The sequence below is a fragment of the Ochotona princeps genome, chromosome 24 (assembly GCF_030435755.1).
Source record: "Ochotona princeps isolate mOchPri1 chromosome 24, mOchPri1.hap1, whole genome shotgun sequence".
NCBI classification, from domain to species: Eukaryota; Metazoa; Chordata; class Mammalia; order Lagomorpha; family Ochotonidae; genus Ochotona; species Ochotona princeps.
This window is the reverse complement of record NC_080855.1, coordinates 17342900-17359136: the sequence shown is the minus strand read 5'-3', so window position 1 is coordinate 17359136 and position 16237 is coordinate 17342900.

The window sequence follows — 16237 nt, the reverse complement described above, 5'->3', positions numbered from 1 at the left end:
TCTGACTTTGTAATAAAAATAAAATAAATCTTTAAAAAAAAAAATAATACTCCTGGGGGGGCCAAGATTTAGGGAGTTTTCTATCTTGCACCAGGCTACTCAGAGCACTTGGTTTATATCATCCTTTCATCAGACTGGATGTGTGAAACTGCTCTGGGAATACATTTCTTATTTTTCAAACAAAGACACTGGGATTCAGAGAGCGCGAGCAGTTTGCTTCCTCACTCACAAAGTGCTGGCTCTCAGGGAGCGATCCTGAGTGTATCTGAATCTGCACTTTGAAACCACTCAACGTGCCACGGACTTAAAAGTCCGCAGAGACCGGGAAGGGTACGGAAGGAGGGAGCGAGCCTCAGGGAAGGAATACGGTGTCCCACAGCACAGTGGGAGGACGACAGGTCACTACAAGATGTTGTGTGCCTGGTGGGTAACTGAAAGATGAAGTTCAAGGCCATGAACACAAAGTGGTGATGTGATGAGAGACAACACTCAGGACCCCAAATCTCACCAGTACGCTCTGCCCACACAGGCATACACTGAAGCCCTCAGAAATACTAATACCATGCTAAACAAAGAAAACATGCTTTCACATTTACAGAAGGGGCCAGCATTGTGACACAGCAGGTTGAGCCGCCGCCTACGACACTAGCATTCCATAACAGAGTGCCAATTTTGGTCCTGGCTACTCCGCTCCGGTTCCAGTTCCCTGCTATTGAATCTGGAAAAGTGGCAATGATGATCCAAGTATGTGGGTTCCTGTCACCCACCTGGGAGACCCAAGTGGAATTCCTGGCTCCTGGTTTCAGTCTGGCCCAGCCCTGGCTGTGACCATGGAGAATAAACTTGTGAATGGAAGCCATGCGTGCGTGTGTATGTGTGTGCCTCTGTGTGTGTGTGTGTGTGTGTGTGTTTGTGTGTGTGTGTTTATCTACCCCATCTCACTGGGTCTTGATTCTACCATCTCTAAAGCAGAGTGAAGACATCTTGTGGTGGTCACTCATGTATACCAGTGGGCTGGCATTACAGTACAGAGGGTTAAGTTGGTACTTGCCATGCCGGCACAGCAGGGTTCAAACCCCAGCTGCTCTGCTTTCCATCCAGCTCTCTGCTAAGGTGCCTGGTAAGGCAGCGGAGGATGGGCCAAGTGACCCTGTCACTCATGTGGGAGTCTCAAACGGAGCACCTGACAACTGGCTTTGGTGCTCCAGCCCTGGCTGTTGTAGCCACTGGGGAGTGAGTCAGTGGATGGAAGATCTCTCTCGCTCTATCAAATAAATCTTTTTTTTTTTTTTAAACGTCTAAGGAGTTAGTCCAAGCTGGACTGTCACCATCAGTACGGTCACTTTAAGCCGTGTGGTCAGGATGCAGTGCCTACTGACTATCTGAGTGGGGGGAGGAAGCACACCTCCATCTAGAAATGCCCAGAACTTTTCGGCCATTGGAGCTGGATCGCAGCAATCAAAAGGTCATTATTTAGGCAGGAGGATGCCTCACGGTAGGGACAGTCACAGTGACTCTCTGCCACCTGGCTAAGGACCCAGTTAGTCAACCTGAGGCTTTGGGCAGTGCCCTGCTCCAAGAATGAATGAATCAATGAATGAAGGGGTGGAAGCAGGCATGCCTCAAGAGCACCCACAGGTCCCAGGCTTTCCTCCAGGACACTGAACCCCACCTACTCCCAAGGCTACAGCCCAGAGTGGCCCAGTGTGGTCTTGGAGGCACGCCACCCACCATCGGTGTCCCAGCCTCTGGGCCAGGATCCTACACTGGGCAGGGCTGGTGCTGAGCCTCCCACATACAATATTCTGCTTCCCACACACAGGACCATGGAAAGTCTGGGTAAGAAGGGACCTTGCGGATCACAGGACCTGGGTTGCCCACCAGCTGCAGCCAGCGTGGTGCCCTCTCTGACCCACGCTTGGGCTGGGCATCACGATCTGGGGGGGTGGAAGAAGGCTTATGGCTGCCTCATGAACTTTACGGCCTTTTCCACTCACACTCAGCTGGGTCCCAAGTTCATCCTGTCGACTGGTTCCTTGGGCGTAACCTTTTCTCTCCCCAACAGGCTGTATCCGCCTGTCTCCTACAGCAGGAGCCTGTCTCTCCACTACCACTGCACCCTCGAGGTCCAGTACAGAACTTGGGACACACTGGCTGCTCAGTGCACGCCTGCTGAACGAATGGATGAACTCTGAATGAATCTGATGCTGAGGATGCAGGCAGCCTACGTTCACCCACCCAATCAGAGCAGGCGGGCATTTAGCACAGCAGTTAAGACATCAACTGAGACACAATTGGGTTACGGCTCTTCTTGCTAATGCGCACCCTGCCAGGCAGCAAGTGACAGCTCAAGTCCCTGCCAGCCAGGATGGAGGTCCAGGTTCCCAATTCCAAGCTGGTCCAGCCAGGGCTATTGCAGGCATTTGGGAAGAGAAACGGCAGATGGAAGATCTCAGTCTGTCTCTCAAGCTTGCAAACAAAGTGACAATAAGTAAAAACTGGAAAAGGAATGAAAAGAAAAAGAAACAAGTGAAACACAGGGACTTGTGGGTAATGATAACAACATTGACTTTCACTGGAGAAGGTGGGTGATGGTAGAATCCAGGGTTCCTAGGATCCCTCTGGCTACTTCCGTCTCTGAGACACACAGGGCAGCAGGCCCTCATCCAAGCCAGGGCACCCTCTGTGGAATGCACTGCCCCTCTGTATGGAAGGACACACACTATGTCTGGGCTGCCCAGTAAGGGGACCCCACTCCATCCACGGAGCAGGGGGTGCTGACTCTCACACAACTAACCATGGCTGAGGGAATGAACCCCACGGACACACACGGCTCATTGTGGCTGTTGTGTGGGACAGTGCAAGGGAAAGGGCTCCTTCCTAAAAGCTGGAGCCTGGTCGGCCAGGGGAGGAGCCAGACACCCTGGGAGCCTCCTCTGTCTGCCAGACTTCACAACAGTTGGCAGCACCTGTGTTGAGTCATGCCAATGGGCACCCGGGTGGGGCCTGGGCCCGGCCAGCTGGCACCCATGCTTTATGACCCTAGGAGTGGCCAGCCTTTGGGAGCTTTGGGTCTCAGCTGGCTTTCAACCCAGGGCAGCAAGTTTCTTGATTGTTCTATGTGCCTTGGGATTCCCATTTGCTAAATGGGTACAACAGTTCCCAGATCACACCACTGTTTTGAAGATTAGGTGGCTATCACGGAGTGTACATCAACAAATTCAGGGCAAAAAAGTAATTCAGACAGGTGTATTTTGGTACAAAAAAAAGTTTTGGAAATCCAAGTATGATTTTTTCATGATATGCATTTTCTTTCTTTTCTTTTTTCTTTTTCTTTTAAAGCTTTGTTTATTTTTATTGGAAAGGCAGATTTTATTTTATTGGAAAGATAGAAGAGAAGGACAGATAGAGGAAAAACAAAATCTTCCATGCACTGATTCACTTCCCAAGTGGTCACAACAGCTGGAGCTGAGCCAATCCGAACCCAGGAGCTTCTTCTGGGTCTCCCATACGAGTGTAGGGTCCCAAGGCTTTGGGCCATCTTTTACTGCTTTCCCAGGCCACAAGCAAGGGGCTGGATGGGAAGCGGAGCAACTGAGACACAAACTGGCATCCATATGGGATCCTGGTTCATACAAGGCAGACTTCAGCCACTAGACTACGGTGCTGGCCCTGGCCCCCGCCTTTTTTAATCTAATAAAGATTATTTATTTTTATTGGAAAGATTTTCATTGGAAAGATCTGCAGGTCCCCCCCCCCCCCCCCAAATGGTCGCAACAGCCAGAGGTGAGCTGATCTGAAGCCAGGAACCAGGAACTTCTTCCAGTGTCCCATTCAAGTGCAGGGTTCCAAGGACTTGGACTATCCTCTGATGCTTTCCCAGGCACATTAGCAGGGAGCTAGACTTAAAGTGAAACAGCTGGGACATGAACTGGCACCCATACGGGCAGAAGATTAGCCTGCTAGGCCACTGTGTTGGCCCCAATGATGCACATTTTCTAAGGCCTATGACAGTTCCTGTATGCAAAGCATTTGCTATCAAAATAAATGTGCCTTTTAATTCTATCTTCTCTGAGTTTTTAAACGTTTTGACTTATCTAAAAGGAACCAATCTCCTGTATTTCATCTACGCAGACTGAAGAGCATACTGAACTGAAACGTGCTTTCTGAAGCATTCTCATAGGTAAAGTGCTTAGAGCTCAGCAAACCTTTTCCATGAGGAGCCAAGGCCAACGATTAACATTTGCAGTGACTGTTCAGTTCGGCCCATGTGGCAGGAAAGCAGGGAGAGACAACCCATCGATGAAGAGGCCTGGCTGTGTTCAGATAAAAGTTCATTTATGGGGGTCAGCGCTGCAGTGCAGCAGGTTAAGCCCCCTTTTAGGACCCTGGCATATCGGAGGGCTAATTCAAGTCCTGGTTGCTCCACTTCCAATCCAGCTCCCTGCTTGAAGAACCTCAGTATCAAAGTCCCAACCATTTGCTCATGGCTCATTGCTGCTAAGAAACTGTGTGAGCTTCCAGGCTAAACGGCCTATGTGACCTTTAGCAGCCTATGTGACCTTTAGCACTGATGGGTCCCAATTCTTATGAATCAAGGCCCACCTAAGTCTGGTTATCTCACAGGTGGCTCCAAGTAATTAAGTGGGTGCTTCCCTTAGTTGCTGGAGGCATGGGCTGTCCAGACAGGCAGGGAATGTGTGCTATTTCCCCTCACCTTACAGACTATTATGAATTTCCTCTTTTCAAGTTATGGTGGACTGCCCCTATAAAAACCCTATGAATGTTCTATTCGGGGGCCACACTCCTGGTAAGGGGTATTGGTCCCAGCCCGGCCGGCTGGCCAGTCGCTCAGCCAGCTGCCTGTTCTCAACCAAGAACCCAGGCTCGGATGTGCTGAGCTTCAATAAACCACCCTTGTGCACTTGGATCAACTTCAGACTCCTGTGAAGTTTCTGGGGATCACAAAATCTGGGCACAACATGCTAATGCTCCTGGGAAGGCAGTGGATGAAGGTGACAGTGCCTGGGCCCCTGCCACACACATAGGAGACCGAGAGGGGGTTCCTGGCTCCTGGCTTTGGCCTGGACCAGCCCCTGCCACTGAGGCCATTTGCAGAATGAGCAGCCAGATGGAAGACCTGCACGTCTCTCTCTCTCTTCTTTTTACTCTACCTTCCATATAAATCATGCTTTTCTAAAAATCCTTTATTTGCAAGACCGGGAAGCAGGCTGGGCTCAGGTCACTTTTCTTTCTCTTCTACTTGGGTGGGGTTGGGGAGGGTGGAGAAGGGAGGTAGACCAGGCCAGGACAGCCCAGCTGAAGGCCTGGGTGGTCCCAGACCCAAACAAAGCTCCTTTATATATAAAGCCATCAGAGTAATGAAAGTCCAACACCCCAAAGTTATTTCCCTCTTTTATCCCTCTCAATTCCTTACTTCCTGAAAAAACACACACAAAAGCACTGAGGGCCTTTGGACCAATCTGGGCCTGAGTTGCTGGGCGGAGCTGTCTCCTGCAGAGCCAAAAATATTTCAAGTCCAAGGGAGGGTCTCCAGGGAACTGCTCCAGCCTCAACCTGCCTGTGCACAGACTGGCTGGATTCAGAACTCTGCCTTACTGGAATATCTGTGCAAAATTAAATACTGCAGGTCCAATAGTTACTTATTCTCAATTACGATAAGGCACTAGGGCCTAGCTTCATTGGCTAATCCTCCCCTTGCAAGCACCAGGATCCCATGTGACGCCAGTTCCTGTCCCAGCTGCTCCACTCGCCATCTAGCTCCTTGCTTGTGGCCTGGGAAAGCAGTCGAGGACGGCCCAAAGCCTTGGGATCCTATACCCGTGGGAGACCTGGAAGACGTTCCTGGCTCCTGGCTTCAGATTAGCAACTTTGGTTGTTGCGGCCATCTGGGGAGTGAATAAGTGGATAGAAAATCTTCCTGTCTCTCCTCTTTGTAAATCATTCCAATAAAAATAAAATCTTAAAAATAAATAAATAAATAAGGGATGAGACCAAGAAGAGGCCCAAAGCAGAGCTGTTAACACTCAACAGTGTGTCCCCAGAGAGTACACCACACATACATTCATCAAACCTTAGCTGGTTAGGGTTATAGAAATGTCCAGTAATAACAGGACGACCAGGGCTCAGAAGATGATACCCAAAGTACAGCACTTTGGGTCTCTGAGGCAGCCCTCCAAAACCAGTTCTCACTGATGCCTCCTGTCCCCTGTTTCGCTTGCTCAAACTACAACCTCTCTTCCCCAAGGCCTATAAACATCCTTCAGACATTTTGCTGCCTCTCCGTGTCAGAGCTGTAGCCAGGAAAACTCTGTGACTTGCCTTGGCCAAGGGTCAATCATGAAGACCCCACCCCAGGGAGGATCCTGCCCCGTTCAGAGAGCAGGGAAGGATGCCTTCCCAGGGAGGTGAGTGGTGATGTCACTGCATCACTGCGTAGTTGAACAGACCTGTCTGTTGGCCAACAATCCCACTCCTATGCACAGATAGAAAAGAATCGGACGTTGTCAGTCAAACAAAAATGTGCATAAGAGTGTTCCCAGGAGCCCCATTCATGGCAGCCCCAAGGAGGTAGAAAGAAGCAGTCCCAGCAATGTGGAAGCCACATCCAGGCAGGTAGTACTGACACCTGTTGCTACACTCGAACCTGGAAAACAGTGCTAAGTGCACCAAGTCAGAGCTTCCTCTCAGACGTTCACAGCAGGCACAACCCCACGGACGGAGAGCGCGAGGTGGCTGGGTAGAGGCTGGTGGACAGCAAAATGTTCTGGAACTATCCAGAGGTGGAGGCTGAAGATCCTAAAGGCCACGAAATTGGACACTCTGAAATGGCTGGTTGATGTGAATTACACCTCCATAAAAGAAAGGAAAGAAGAGACGACAGGGAGGGTAGGAGGCTAAGAGCTGACACTGCAGGCACAGCGGCTGAAGATGACCTCACAAGAAGCATTCCATTGAGGGAGGGGAACCCCGGAAACAGTTCACAAAGAGAAGAAGCCAGACAAAGTCCCATTCAAGAGCGCAGGCACCAGGTGCCATGGGCAGGGTGGCTGTCAAGGACAGCAGACAGGAGCAGAGACCCAGGGGAGGAGAAGGAGGAGGAGGAAGAAGAGGTTGTCTTTGGAACCCAGAGACAATTACAAGCCAAGCAAAAATAGCAGCTGATGCCAGGGTTCCGAGTATATGGAAGGATGGGAAGACAGCCAGGGGAGGGGAGGGGTGCTAAGTGATAATGGCTTTAATATGCTGGCTGGGCTTGAAGCATCAGGCCTTGTCAGTTGCCAGGGAAGATTCTAGAGCTGTGAGAAGCCACTACAAAGTTCAGATGAAGCAGGGAGTGACCTGTTTTATCAGGCAGAAGGATGAACAGTTCCCATCCTTAGAGCCACACCCTCTTTGTCCCTTGCCCCTACCCAACCTTCCTCCCAAGACGGTCCATACTGGGCAGCGACTGTGGATACAAAGTGACAATCACAGTCTCTACTGAGCCTCCCAATCCAGGTTGGTGGATTCAAGGTCAAAAAAATCATCTATCGTGCCCGGAGCAGGACCAGTTGCCAGCAGCACAAACACTGAGCTGGACGGCGGCCACTGTGAGCCCCACTTGGGGTCTGTTCTCTGGTTCCTGAGCATTTGGCTGGAATTTGGGGTCCAGTCTTTCCCCATTTACACACTGGGGGCAGGGGCGGGGATGGGGAGGAGCTAACCAAATCCACATACAAGATTTACTCTAAATTCTTGGTTCGGTTAACATTTCTATTCTCAGAGATGGAGAAAATGCCGCAGACACCACTTGGCAGCACGGTCTCGTGTCTGGTTCAGGGCAATGGGGCATTGCCAAGGAAAAACAGCAGGTGCAATTTTTCTCCCCGGTCTGGGTAACGGCTGCACATATTCAGGTAGGAATCCATGTTGGTGTTTTTTTCTGGGTTTTACCCGATAAAAAAAAGTAAAGAAAAGGATCGCAATACTTGGAAACAAAGAAACCCCCATACTTTGGTTCACTTCTCAAACGCTCCCCCAAAGGAGCAGGGAACTCAGTCCAGGTCTCCCACACGAGTGGCAGGACCCAACAACCCAAGCTGTGACACCTGCTGCTCCCAGCAAGTGGGAACCCGGAGCCCCTATTACTGCACCACCCGCGTACGCAGGATCTGAGCGGCTCAGCCATACGCCCGAAGGCCTGCCGCAGGCTACCACTGACTGTGCCTCTCTTTGAACTTGGCACCGCGCTCGGCTGATCTCACCACCAGCCTATCCCCACGTTACTCCTGAGGAATCCCAGGCTCCGAAAGGCCGGGCCGCTTATCAAAACAGAAGCCGGCTTCATTTCGGCATGCTGGTAAATACAGCCTGCGGAGAACGGGAGGCGCGCCTCACGCAAGCCTAGCGCTGGAGCGGCGCGACACACAACATTGTTATTTAAACGGCTGGCCCGAGGAATCCTCCCCTGCCCCCTGTCAGGCAAACCCATCCTGGCCCGGGTTGCCATGCTGGAGCCCCTTTGGGGGTTAGGACAGGCTTCCTCTGGACCGGGATGGACAGAGATGGAAGGCAGGAATCACAACGAGCGCGCTCCCCGCCCCCCTGCTTTGCCCTGGGGCACGCGGAGCCTGGAAGGTACCGTGGCCGCTCCCAGCCTCGGACACCTGGTGCCCGCCGTGCGCCCCCGGCCGCCGCGCGCCCTTGCCGCCGCCCTACCTTGGTGGAAGCTCGCCCGTCGGCTGGGCCTGCCCAGCGGGAGCGCACTGGCTCCAGACTCGCTCATGGTTGCGCCCCGCGCCGGCCCCGGAGAGGCCACTTGGCACCAGCTCCGCTCGCCGCCGCCGTCGCCTCCCCGACTCCCCTCGCGAAGCCGGGATTCCAGGTTCCGGTGCCGACGTCACAAGAGACCGGGGCGGGACCCGGGGCGGCCCCTCCCACGCCCGCCGCCCCAGGGACCCCCGAGGGCCTCGGGAGTTGAAATCTGGGACAGCTCCTTCCCGCGGCGATGACGAGAAGTGACCTACCCCTAGGTAGCAGTCAGCACATCTGATCCCAAAGGGGTGCCCTGGTGATGTAAGGAAAAGAGAATAAATAGGTTGGTCGTGCTGAAATGTCTCTCCAGCGGCTGGTAGGATGGCTGGAAGGAGGACCTACACAACTGCAACTGGATTTTAAAAAATGTAATGCAAAATAAAATTTGCCTACCACACCCACGTTTCATTACTATCTGTACCCAGAATGTTGGGTGGTGGGGAGGGAGAGACCTTCCACCCTCTTGTTAACTCTTCCCTCTCACTCGCCAACACCCACCACAACTCAAGCAGAGCCAAGAATTTCACCCAGGTCTCCCACAGGAGTGGCAGGCGCCCGCAAGGCTTCCTTCCACTGCCTAGCCCGAAGCCAGGTCAGAGGAAGGGGTTGCTGGGATGGATAAGGGCGCCTCAAGTGACTGCACCCCAACACAAGTCTCCCATGTGCATCTTCAAAGAAGTTAATGGCCAAACATAAGTAGGAAAATGGAATACATTTGTGCAGAAATCAGAATCTTTTTAAATATTTTTTTTAAATTTTTATTGGAAAGGCAGATTTACACAGAGAGAAAAATCTCCCATTCACTGGTTCACTCCCCAAATGGCTACATCAGCTGGAGCTGAGCCAATCTGAAGACAGGAGCTGGGTCTCCCACACAGGTGCAGGGTCCCAAGGCTTTGAGCCACCCTCGACTGCTTTCCCAGGCCACAATCAGGGAGCTGGATGGGAAGCAGGGCCACCGGGATTAGAACCGGCGCCCATATGGGATCCCAGAGCGCGCAAGGCGAGGACCTTAACCACTGCGCCACCGTGCCGGACCCGTAGTTTGAGTTCTTGTCTTCCTGCCTGTGAGAAAACAACAGGAAACATGGACGGAGCAGGATCTACTGCATGCCAAAGGAAAGGGCATGCCTGCTCGGACCTGAGTGTGGACAACCAAGAGGGTGTGGGGGTGTGCTGGGGGCGGAGCCGGGGCCTCGGCAGTCCTGCAGGTGCCCTTCCCAGGCACTGCCCCTGACTTAGGGAGAATACCCCGACCTCCAGGCACTCCTCTGCTGACTCAGGGGGCATCTGACTGTGGTCTAGGTCTACATCCTGAAGCAGGGCAGGGCCCCAGGTTCTGCAGGGGCGGGGTGGGGCGGGATTGGGAGAGGATGCAGGGAAGGCCTCTCTCCCCTCCCACAAGAGGAATTTAGTCGTCCCCTCTTAAGACTACATTCCCACTTGGATACTGGAAACCATGGAACATCCCAAGCCTTCGGTTAGTCAACAGTTTTCTTCGACACATACCTATCTCTGACAGAGATTAATATATAAACTAGGCACGGCAAGATAATAATAGCAACCATAACACAGCAGAACAATCGTGACAAACTGTCAAGCATGCCTCGTGGAACTTTCCACGCAGTATTTTTAGAATGTGGTTGACTGCGGAAAACTGAAGACAGGTAGTGCAAGCCACATAGGAGAGGACCACTGTAACTTTACAGCCGTGGGAGCAGGACTCCTCAGGGCGTGGTCCTGAGCATCTCCTGGTGGAGGAAATGGGTGGGGAGCAGGGCAGACAGGCAGCCACACTGACGCTCTCATGCAAGGATGGCAAACCAGAAGACAGGGCTTTGCTTGTGTTTTTGCTGTTTCAAGGACAGACAGTGCCCTGCCACAGCGCCCTCTATGGCCCCTTTGAATCCTAGCACTTAATTTCTTAGTATTTGCTTAATCTCATCCTAGAGGAATCAGCCGGCAAACGGCTCTCTTTGCTTGCTAAGGTGTAGCAGCGACAGGAACTACCACCTGCTGAGAGCTTCCTTGTATCAAATCCACTCAGGAGCAGGCAGTGGGTGCAGCCCAGGATGCTGGCCCAGAGTCTGTTAGGATGACCAGAGCTGCGAAGCACACTCCGTTTGACAAGTCAATGCCAATGTGTTCTAAATGTGCAGCTGCCAGCTGTGCAGTGACAACAGCATAGACTTCTTTGTCTCAGGTTTTCCTATACAACATTGACCGCTGGGAAGTTCACAGGGGATTCCCAACTCCGGGCCTGCTCCCCGTGAGTGTCCTCTGGACTGTGATGATATCGAAAAAACACATCCGTTCAGATCACTCCATGACATGAAAATGTGATGTCTTTTTTTTTTTCAGTTTTTAATTTGGTGGCAAGTAGAGGCAATTTTCAGGTAAACTGCAATGTATTTCAGAAAAGGTCAGGTGAGGTCCGGCTTAAGGTCGGGAGTAGCTAGCCAGGGCCACTTTTGGTCTGGAGAACTCTCCACGCCCCCTTCCAGAGGTTCTTTCTCCGCTTTCTGGAGACAGTTCAATTTCTGGTTTATCTGTTATTAGAAGAACTCTGTGCCAAGGTCGAGGCTCAGAATCCAAGCCTCTCATCTTGTTTTGAGTCCTGCTGCTTGGCCTCCCTGCAGGCAAGCTGAGCCACCTGGAGTATCCCTTCTCCTAGGAGGACCATAAACAGTCAAACTTCCCCAGAAAGCCCAGCCATAAAATCTGAGATTCTTGCTCTAGTCATCCCCTGCCTAGCTGTCTTACAGCCGGCCTTAAAAGTTCTCACCCGCCTTGTCTGAGCGTGGATCATAAGACCCTCAGTTCTCTCCTACTCCCTGGGGCGGGGGAGGGGGGAAGGAATGGGACACCCGAGAGTCCAGGAAGAATCCAAACAGACAGGCTGTGCCGGTGTCCCCACCGGGCCCAGTGTGCTATCGGATCACACCCTTCTGAGCCACGGCTGTCCCTTCCTGGCAGAGCCAAAGTGTAAAAAGCAGGTGTGTTTGCCCTGGGGCTTTGGGCTCACAGCCAAGGGAGCAGGATTCAGGCAAAAGGCGGATGGGGGAGGGAGGACGGAGGGAGGGAGGACAGGTGTAACACACTGGACCCACTCTATAGCCTGGAGCTGCTTCCTCAGTGGCTGCCATCCAAGAAGTCTAAACTAACCCAGTGACCCAGACCCCAACTCCTAACCAGAAGAGCTGGCGGGGTCAGGGTTGGGGAAGATGTGTGTGGCTGGGGCAGGAAGGGCTTCCCTCTCCCTCCTGTACCCCTTGCTATCAGATCCCAGAGTCAGCTGCTTTGGGGAGCCCCTGCGGTGCTTAGCAAGAGGCACCTGAAACTCTCCTTTGGGCAGCTCTCGCTGGAGGCAGCTGATTCCATGGTACCCCAAGTCAACATGCCCCTCATGTCCCCTGAAATAAGGCCCCCCATGAAATAATCTTTTCTGTTCTCAGGCGATAGAGATGTCACTATGATCCTTTACAATGAATGCCAGCAGGATCCCGCCCCTTCCCTCCCTATACAGGGGTCCTGCCAGTCCTTCCCCTCCACCCTGCCCACCACACGCCCATCTGGAAGGCCTCTCAGTCTGGCCTCACGGCCACACGGAAGCAAGTCCCTGGTCTCTCTTCCCCCATCTCCTGGCTTGGCCCAGCCCTGGCTGATGTGAGAATATTTCGGGCATGAAGCAGCAGATAGAGGATTTCTCTCCTCTGCACCTTGCTGTTCAAATAAATAAAAATAAATCTTACAAATAAATATTTGCTACAATCCCCTGACTGTGTATGTGTGTATCTGTGCACAGGCACATGTCTGAGTGTGACAAGTTGCCACCTGCTATTTACAGAAAGGAGCTGGTTAAGAGACAGAGCTGGTTGGGTTCAACATCTGGATGCGCTTGATCGCGGGTAGGCAAGATCTCGATGACGCCCACAAGGTGGCGCAAGCGCGCCGCAGTAGTTTGCTGCCCCGGAGAGCATGCCGCAGGCGCCCAGGAGCACAGTTTGTGTTCACAGCTCAGTTTGTGTTTACAATCTCTCCTTGGGTGAACACGGCTGTCCCAGGAGATGCCGCAATCCCTAATGAGGGCTCCAGCGGGTGGCCGCGGCTCGTTCTGCCTCCGGGTAGCCTGCCTGGCGGTTGCTGCGGGTTTTTCACAGCCACTCTTCCCGACAGCAGGAGTAAGCAGGTGTCACCCTTGATACCAGATGGTACCATCTTTTCCATCCGGCCCCCCCATTGGCTTAGCTCAAGACACTGGGGCCGACCAGAGGGTCACTCAGAAAATTATTGCTCCCAAAGGAACAGGTTTCTCTTTAAAACAACAACAGTTTTGGGCCCGGCGGCGTAGCCTAGCTGCTAAAGTCCTCACCTAGAACTCCCCGGGATCCCATATGGGCGCTGGTTCTAATCCCGGCAGCTCCACTTCCCATCCAGCTCCCTGCTTGTGGCCTGGGAAAAGCAGTCGAGGACGGCCCAATGCTTTGGGACCCTGCACCCTCGTGGGAGACCTGGAAGAGGTTCCTGGTTCCTGGCATCAGATCGGCGCATCGGCCCGTTGCGGCTCACTTGGGGAGTGAATCATCGGACGGAGGATCTTCCTCTCTGTCTCTCCTCCTCTCTCTGTATATCTGACTTTGTAATAAAAATAAATCTTTAAAAAAAAAAACAGTTTTTTAAACCAGCAGATCACAGTCCCAGATCACAGCTCCTTCAGGGCTTAAACCCAGCCTAGCAAGGGAGAGGCTGTTTTCCTCCACATTTGTGGCGTGAGGAAATGGCAACACAGAGAGGGCCGGCAACTGTCCCAAAGCCACACCACTAGGAAGTGGCAGGAGCAAGCTCCCATCTGGTCAGTGCAGACTCCTCAGCCTCTGTCCCTCGGTGGGAGCTGTCCTAGGAAACGCCTGATGATCAAACGGGGGGGGGGAAGCATCACCTAGGTTTGTTCTGGAACACTCAGGCTTGGCTGCTAGCCTCAATCCCAAGGTGGACTCAGTCCAAGATTAAACAGACGGCCGATGGGTGCCGTGGTGGTCTTTGTGCACGGGTGTAGTTCCCACGGAGCCATCAGCGAGCAGGTGCTAGGATCGGGTGTCGCTTCTGACACCCCCTCCCTGCTCTCTCCCTGTCTACTTGGAGAAGAGGGACTGGACAAAAGTGGCTCCATTGGCTATGTGCACAATGTCCAGGGTGAGTGTGGACTTGCTTGGAGTTAGCTTCTGTGCCCGGCTTCAATCCCTAGATGCCAGGGTCCCAGGACCCCACCTGGGTGGCAGGACCGTGAGCCTTCAGCTGTTGCCACCCTGTAAGGTGCCCAGGATCAGGAAGCTAGATCAGAGGCAGAGTAGTTAGGACTTGAACTCAGGCACTCTGTTACGGAATGCAGGCATTTTGGGGGTGTCCTAATTGCTGCGCCCAACATCTGCCCCCATAGGTTTGCCTCACATTAGGTCCTTACAACAGGCCGGTGTGGCAGGTCCCAGTATTTCCCCCATTAGACAGCTGAGGAAACTGAGGTATAGAGAGTGATCTGCCCAAAGTCAGGAAGCTGGAAAGAAGATAACAGAGCTAACCTGGAGCAGTCCGGCTTCAGAATCCTGCAGGGAAGAACAGTGTAACAAAGTAGCTAAGTAATGAGTTGTTTTTCAGTCCGTGCTGGCTGCTAGCTCATCAACATTGATTCTACTGGTAAAGTTGATCAGCTGAGCAGAGACCTGCACTCTGTAAGTTAAACTCAGGAGCAGGTGCTTGATTTTAAACAGCAGTCAAAAGCTGCTTAGGATGCCCTATGCCATATCCAAATGCCAGGATTCCCGCCCTGGGTGTGCTCCCAAGTTCTTGCGACTGCACCCTGCGGAGGCAGAAGGGGAAGGCTGGGTCCCTGCCAGCCACTTGGGAGATCCACATTGAGTTCCTGGTTTGGTCTGGCCCACACTCAGCCTTGTGCGTATCTGAGGAATGAATGTGCGAGTGGAGCCTCTCTCTGCAAATAATTGTTAAAATGTCAGAATCCGCACATGTTCCGCCGCCACAACTGCTTGCCTCCCCTCCTGATCTGTTTTAACTCTGATTCAGGTGTTCAGGCTTAAGGAAGCCTGCCCTGCTTGGCAGGCAGACCACCAACTGGATCCCTTGGTTGTGTAACCACCACAATCATGTTGATGACTGCACATTTTAAAAATCACAGAAGAACACAGTTCATTCTCCATCTTTTCAGCGCTGTGCTGTGTGTTCACACTGCCCTACGGCATCTCTCTGGCAGGCTTTTGTCTTGTTCTCTAAGGGCTAGCTTTTGCCCTCGCCCAAGCCGTTGGCAACCCCTGTTTATTTCTGTTGGACTGTTAGCTGACCTCACGAGCAGAACTGCAGCTCGTTTGTCTTTCTCATGTCCCCCTGGACTCATGCACAGTGCGGTCAGCTGCAGCAAGTCCTTCTCCCGCACAGGGGCAAGAGATTTCATTGTGCACTTTAATGCACGGTTTTTCATCTCGCCTGTGAGCAAGCACGTGGGCCACTTCAAACCCGTGGCTATGAAGCATGCTGCAATGAACATGGCATGTGCAAAGATGATTTTGAGCTCCTGCTTGGAACATTTTGGGGCTCTTTTATAGAAGCGGGATTGCTGCAGCTCGTGACAGTTCTGTTTTACATTTTGAGAAAAGATTGATTTACTTGAAAGGCAGAGAGAGACTGGTTGGTGGTCCACTGCTTCCTCTACGACGTGGGTTGCTGGAACCCAAGGCCTGGGGGTCACGCTCTGCCACTTTCACAGGTGTGTTAGGGAGCTGGATGAGAACTCCAGCAGCTGGGGCTCACACCTGCACTCTGGGTACAGGAGGTGGGCCCTGAAAGCTGTTATCTGAACTAGCTGCACCCTGGCCGCCTGCTTTTAACATCTTGGGGAAACCATAGGCCATTTTCCAGGGCAGCTGCAAGGAGTTTGCATTCTCTGCAGCAACCGTGCTCAGGCTCGGCGCACCTGCACGCACCTGTTTTCTGTTCTTGTGATAGTGACCAAAGAGGTGTGAAATCATAGCTCATCGTGGGGAGCAGGAGAAAGGAGATGAGAGAGAGAGAGAGAGAGAGAGAGAGAGAGAGAGAGAGAGAGAGAGCATCCATTGGGTCACTTCTTAAATGCCTGGAGCCAGGAACTCACATTAGGTTACTGAGGTGGGTGCCCAAGAACACAGCTCTTTGAGTCACAAGGCTGGCTCCCAGGGTCTCTATCTACAGGAAATCGGCAGGCCAGAGCCCCAGGCCAAGCGCTGGCCACTTCACTGGGGTTTTGTTTGCATTTCCTTTATGATTCACTACCATTGCCAGACTATCTGTTTATTTCCTTGGGATTAGATGATGTGGCTGCTGGCCAAGGTTTTTGCGGGAGCGCAGCGCTCGGGGACTTTCTAGCTCCTCCCGG